The sequence below is a fragment of the Nicotiana tomentosiformis genome, chromosome 9 (assembly GCF_000390325.3).
Source record: "Nicotiana tomentosiformis chromosome 9, ASM39032v3, whole genome shotgun sequence".
NCBI classification, from domain to species: Eukaryota; Viridiplantae; Streptophyta; class Magnoliopsida; order Solanales; family Solanaceae; genus Nicotiana; species Nicotiana tomentosiformis.
Genome location: NC_090820.1, coordinates 22758483 through 22765300, shown reverse-complemented (window position 1 = coordinate 22765300; position 6818 = coordinate 22758483).

Genomic DNA, 6818 nt, shown 5'->3' with positions numbered 1-6818 from the left:
AGATAATGACTCAGCGTAGAAAATTCATCTTTTAAATCAATTCACCAAAATAATAGTAATAGGAAAGGAAGACAGGATATGACAGAAAAGAAGTAAACTAATGAAAACAACTCAATCCTCAAAAAACCAGTAAAAACCAAAAATATAATTCCTCAAAGTCTCGTACGAAATAACCGAAGCCAACACAATACAACAAGGAATACAAAACACATAAATTATTGCGGCGTGCAACCCGATCCCACAGTACAACACTATCCTTCCTTATTCTACCATGTAAATATCAATAACAATAAATAAATATATGTTGCGGCGTGCAACCTGATCCCACCGTACAATACTATCCTCCTTTATTCCACCATGTAAATATCAATAATAATAATTAAATATATGTTATGGCGCGCAACCCGATCCCACCATATAATTAGAGTCAATATCATAATCCTCCCTTATTTTACCATATCAATCCACCCTTATTTCACATATTGCGGCATGCAACCCGATCCCACCATACAATATAAATCCTCCCTTATTCCTCATGTTGCAGCGTGCAACCCGATCCATAAATAAATCTATAACATCAACAATCCAATACTCAATTTACAAGAATTCCTACAATCATAGGGTATGAGTACACGACAATGAAGGAATCACGTAAAAATCAAGGAAAGAAAAAAATATTACAAAAGCAACAGGACAAATGAAGAACGAGACAACTAAGGTGTGCAATTACAACAAATAAAATAAGTAGCAGATAAGCACAGAGTCATGAAAGGAGCGCAACAATTAAGAGGTCACAAGACAATAAGTGTCACGACCCAAAATCTTACCTGTCGTGATGGCACCTATCTTAATACTAGGCAAGCCGACAACCTCAATAAACCACAATTTCTTTTAAGTTTGAAAATACAATAAATAAATTTAAGAGTAAAATCCCTCAAACTTTTGATACAAAATACGGTCTTTATACAATACACTCCCAAAACCCGATGTCACTGAGTACATGAGCGTCTAAATGACAATACAATCTGACTGATAAAAATACTGTATGAAAATATAGAACAACACAAATAACTGAAAGGGAAAAAAGACAAGGTCTGCGGACGCCGAGAAGCTACCTCGATAGTCTCCAACAGATAAATCCACAAATCTAGCAACCGCCATATCCGGAAGTACCTGGATCTGCACACGAAGTGTAGATTGTAGTATGAGTACAACCTACCCCATGTACTGAATAAGTAACAAGACTAACATTTGGGATGAAAGAAGTGATGAGCTCAATAGGTACAATCCAGTATAGAAATAACAGTACCGAAATGTAGGCATGCTTTCAAATTCAATAGTTAAACTCAGTACAAGTAAAATAGATCAATTCTGAATGATATAAAGAATATGACATCTCTATATCTACATGCCAATGTACATGTTGTATGTGATGCACTTAAGTGAAAACCTTGTGTACCCACAATCTCAAAATACTCAGTCACTCAGTACTGTATATGTCCAATCCAGCCTAGGGAAGATCCATCCCATATATATATATACACATCAACTGACAGTCAGTCACTCAATATTGTATAAGGCCAATCCAGCCCAGGGGAAGATCTATCCCCAAATATATATATCATTAGGCAGGATCCATGCCAGGGAAGATCCATCCCTAATATAAATAAATAAATAGGGAAACTCCATGCCCTGGGAAGTCCATCCCAAATATAAATATCAATTGCGCTCACTATGGGGGGTGCAGACTCCGGAGGGGCTCCTTCAGCCCAAGCGCTATATAAAGGCAATATGGCCTACTGCGGCGTGCAATCCGATCCCATAATAATAAAGCCTATAAGGCCTGCTGCGGCGTGCAACCTCGATCCATATAATAATAATAAATATAAAGCCAAAATGGCCTGATGCGGCGTGCGACTCGATCCTATAAATATCCTCACAATAGATGAACATGACTGAGTATGAAATTTACATTTTAAAACAATTAATTCAATAGTAACACGACCCTGTGGGTCCCAAAATATCAGCATGTAGCCTAAACATGATCTTTAATAGGAGCCTCAACTCAATTTCTCTAACACGTGAGGAATATGTGAATAATGACATGATTCTTTGATTATGCAACTCTACAGAATTTAATTAAGTCATAGTTTCTATGGTGCACGCCCACACGCCCATCACCTAGCATGTGCGTCACCTCCAAACAATTCATATAACACATAATTCAGGGATTCATACCCTCAGAACCAAATTTAGAAGTGTCACCTCAAACCGTGCAAGTTCTTTATTCCAATATGCCTTTGCCTCGCGAATCGGCCTCTAAACGTCTCGAATCTAGTCACAATTAATTCGATACAGTCAACATAAATTATAGGAATTAATTCCATATGCAAATACTAATTTTCCAATAAAATCCAAAATTTAACTCAAAAATCGTCAGTGAGGCCCACGTCTCGGAACCTGACAAAAGTTACAAAATATGAACGCTCATTCAACCACGAGTCCAACCATACCAAATTTACCAAATTCTGACATCAACTCGACCTTTAAATCCTCAAATTTTTTTTTCAAATTCCTAGACCCAAATCCTCGAATTTCACCTCAAAAACACGTAATCTAGCTGAAATACTCAACGATAATTCAATATTATTGACTAACAATGATCATAAGTGACTTACCTCAAGATTTTCCAAGAATTCTCTCTGAAAAATCGCCATACCCCGTGTTTGAAATGTCCAAGAATGAGAAAATATCGGTCCCTTCTGTTTTTGTACATTGCATGGTGCTTTCGCTTATGCGGAAAATTTAACCGCATCTGCAGTTCTGCTTTTACAGTGAAGCTTCCGCTTCTGCGGACTCGCTAATGCGAAGCAACTCCCCCTCCCCCATTCTCTGCTTCTACGGTCCAACCTTTGCAGATGCGCGTCCGCTTCTACGATCAGCCATGCACATATGCGATCCCTGCCTTTGCCAAGACAAATTTTGCTTCCGCGAGCTCACACCTGCGAGAATAGTTCCGCAGGTGCAATTGCATCAGTAGGCAGCAAGTTTCCAGCTTTGTTCTAAGTCCAAATTTTTGATTTGTTAACCATCCGAAACTCAGAGGCCCATGGGACCTCAACCAAATATACCAACAAGTCCTAAAACATTATACGAACTTAGTCGAGGTCTCAAATCACATCAAATAAAGCTAAAACAATGAATCGCAAGCCAATTCAAGCCTAATGAAAATTAACAAATTTCCAATTTCTACATTCGATGCCGAAACCTATCAAATCAAGTCCGATTGACCTCAAATTTTGCACACAAGTCATACATGACATAACGGACCTATGAAAAGTTTTAGAACTGGATTCCAGCCCCGATATCAAAAAGTCAACTCCCGGTCAAACTTCCAAACATAAATTCCTGTTTTCGCCATTTCAAGCCTAATTTAACTACGGACTTCCAAATAATTATCCAGACACACTCCTAAGTCCAAAATCACCATACGGAGCTATTGGAATCATCAGAACTCTATTCCGGAGTCGTTTACACATAAGTCACCATCCGGTTAACTATTTCAACTTAAGCTTTAAATTTTGGAACTAATTATTCCAATTCATTCTGAAACCTCCCCGACAAGTCACATAATCACAATTGAGCATAAACTATTCAGCAAATGGGAAAACGGGGCTGTAATACTTAAAATGATCGGTCGGGTCGTTACATTCTCCCTCTCTCAAACAAACGGGTTTAGAATCATACCTGGAGTCTCAAATAGGTATGGATATTTTCTCCGCATCTCCAGCTCAGTCTCCCATGTAGGTTCTCCGACTGGCTGGCCTCTCCACTGCACTTTCACTGAAGGTATATTATTTGACCTCAACTATCGAACATGCCGGTCCAAAATGGCCACCGACTCCACATCATAAGTCAAATTACCATCCAACTGAACCATACTGAAATCTAAAACATGAGACGGATCTCCGACATACTTCCGGAGCATAGATACATGAAACACTGGATGAACACTCGATAGACTAGGCGGCAATGCAAGTTCATAAGCCACCTCTCCAATCTTCTTAAGTATTTCAAAAGGCCCAATATACCTAGGACTCAACTTGCCCTTCTTTCTGAACCCCATAACACCCTTCATAGGAGAAACTCAGAGTAGTACCTTCTCTCTTACCATGTAAGCAACTTCGTGAACTTTCCGGTTGGCATAACTCTTTTGTCTAGACTGCGCCATGCGAAGTCAATCCTGAATCAATTTAATCTTTTCCAAAGCATCCTAAACTAAATCAGTACCCAATAGCCTAGCCTCACCCGGTTCAAACCAACCCACCGGAGATCGACACCGTATCCCATATAAAGCCTCATAAAGAGCCATATGAATGCTCTATTAGTAGTTGTTGTTATAGGCAAACTCTACAAGTGGCAGAAACGGATCCCAAGAACCCCTGAAATCTATAACACAAGCACGTAGCATTTTTTCTAATATCAGAATAGTGCGCTCAGACTGTCTGTCCGTCCGTCTGAGGGTGAAATGATGTACTCAACTGAACCTGCATGCCTAATTCTCGCTGCACTGCTCTCCAAAACTGTGATATAAATTGCGTGCCCCGATATGAAATGATGGGCACTGGCATACCATGAAGGCGAACAATATCGAGGATATAAATCTCAGCCAACCGCTCCGAAGAGTAAGTAGTCCCAACTGGAATAAAGTGTGCGGACTTGGTTAACCGATACACAATCACCCAAATAGCATCAAACATTTTTGAAGTCCATGAGAGTCCAACTACGAAGTCCATGTTAATACGCTCCTATTTCCACTCTAGAATTTCAAGTCTCTGAAGCAATCCGACCGGTCTCTGATGCTCATACTTTACCTGTTGACAAGTTAAACACCGGGCTACAAACCCAACTTTATCTTTCTTTATCCTTTTCCGCCAATAATGTTTCCTGAGGTCCTGGTACATTTTAGCAGCACCTAGATGAATGGAATACCATAAACTATGGGTTTCTTCAAGAATCAACTCACGCAGTCTATCTATATTTGGCATACAAATATGACCTTGCATTCTCAACGTCTCATCATCTCCAATAGTAACATCTTTAGCATCACCATGTTATTGTGTCCTTCAGGAAAAGCAAATGGGGATCATCAAACTAGGGCTCTCTGATGCGGGCATATAAGTAAGATCGAGAAATCATACAAGCTAGAACCCGACTGAACTCCGAAATATCTAATCTCACGAACTGGTTAGCCGAGGCCTAAAAATAAACTGCAAGAGGTCTCTCACCAAAAGGAATGAATGCAAGCCTACCCATACTCATTGCCTTTCTACTCAAGGCATCGGCCACCACATTAGCCTAACCGGGATGATACATAATGGTAATATTATAGTCCTTTAGTAGCTCCAACCATCTTCGCTGCCTCAAATTTAGATCATATTTTTTGAAAAAGTGTTGGAGACTCCGATGATCTATAAATACCTCAAAAGACACACCATAGAGATAGTGCCCCCAAATCTTTAATGCATGAACGATAGCTGCCAACTCTAAATCATGAACATGGTAGTTCTTCTCATGTGGCTTCAACTGGCATGAAGCATAAGTAATCGCTCTACTCTCCTGCATTAAGACACACCCAATACCGATATGAGAAGCATCACAATACACTGTATAAGAGCCTGAAGCTGAACGCAAAACTAGAACTGAAGTTATGGTCAAGGTAGTCTTAAGTTTCTGAAAGCTCTCTTCACACTCATCCGACCACCTGAATATGGCACCTTTCTGGGCCAATTAAGTCAAGGGAGATGCAATAGATGAGAAGACCTCCACAAAACGACGATAATAATCATCCAAGCCGAGAAAATTCTGAATCTAAGTAGTTGAAAATGGTCTGGGCCAACTCTGAACTGCCTCTATCTTCTTCGGATCCACCTTAATTTCTTTACTAGACACTATGTGTCCCAAGAATGCCACTGAACTAAGCCAGAACTCACACTTAGAGAACTTGGCATAAAGTTTCTCCTCTCTTAGCCTCTGTAGTGCAATACTCAAATGTTGTGCATGCTTCTCCTGGCTACGTGAGTACATTAGGATATCATCAATAAATAATACGACAAATGAATCAAGATATGGCTGAAATATACTGTTCATCAAGTGCATGAATGTTGTTAGGGCGTTGGTCATCCCCAAAATACATCACGAGAAATTCATAGTGACCATAGCGGGTCCTGAATGCCGTCTGTTGAATATCTGAATCCCGAATATTCAACTGATGATACCCAGACCTTAAACCAAACTTAGAGAACACCCTCGCTCCCTGAAGCTGGTCAAATAAATCATCAATACGAGGCAAAAGATACTTGTTCTTAATTGTTTGTTCAACTACCTATAGTCGATGCACATCTGCATAGTACCGTCTTTCTTTTTCACAAATAAAAGTGGTGCACCCCAAGGAGACACACTAGGCCTAATAAAACCCTTATCAAGAAGTTCCTAAAGTTGCTCTTTTAATTCTTTAATTCTTTCAATTCAGCTAGTGACATATGATACAGAGGAATAGAAATGGGCCGAGTGTCAGGCACTAAGTCAATACCTAAATCAATATCCCTGTCGAGTGGCATACCCGGCAGGTCTGCAAGAAATACATCTGGAAAGTCTTGCACTACCGGTACATACGCAATAGTAAGAGTGTCTGCATCAACATCTCTCACAAAGGCCAAATATAACAAACACCCCTTCCCAACCATCCGTTGGGCCTTCAAATAAGAAATTACTCTGTTAGGAACATAATATAGAGAACCTCTCCATTCGATCCTAGG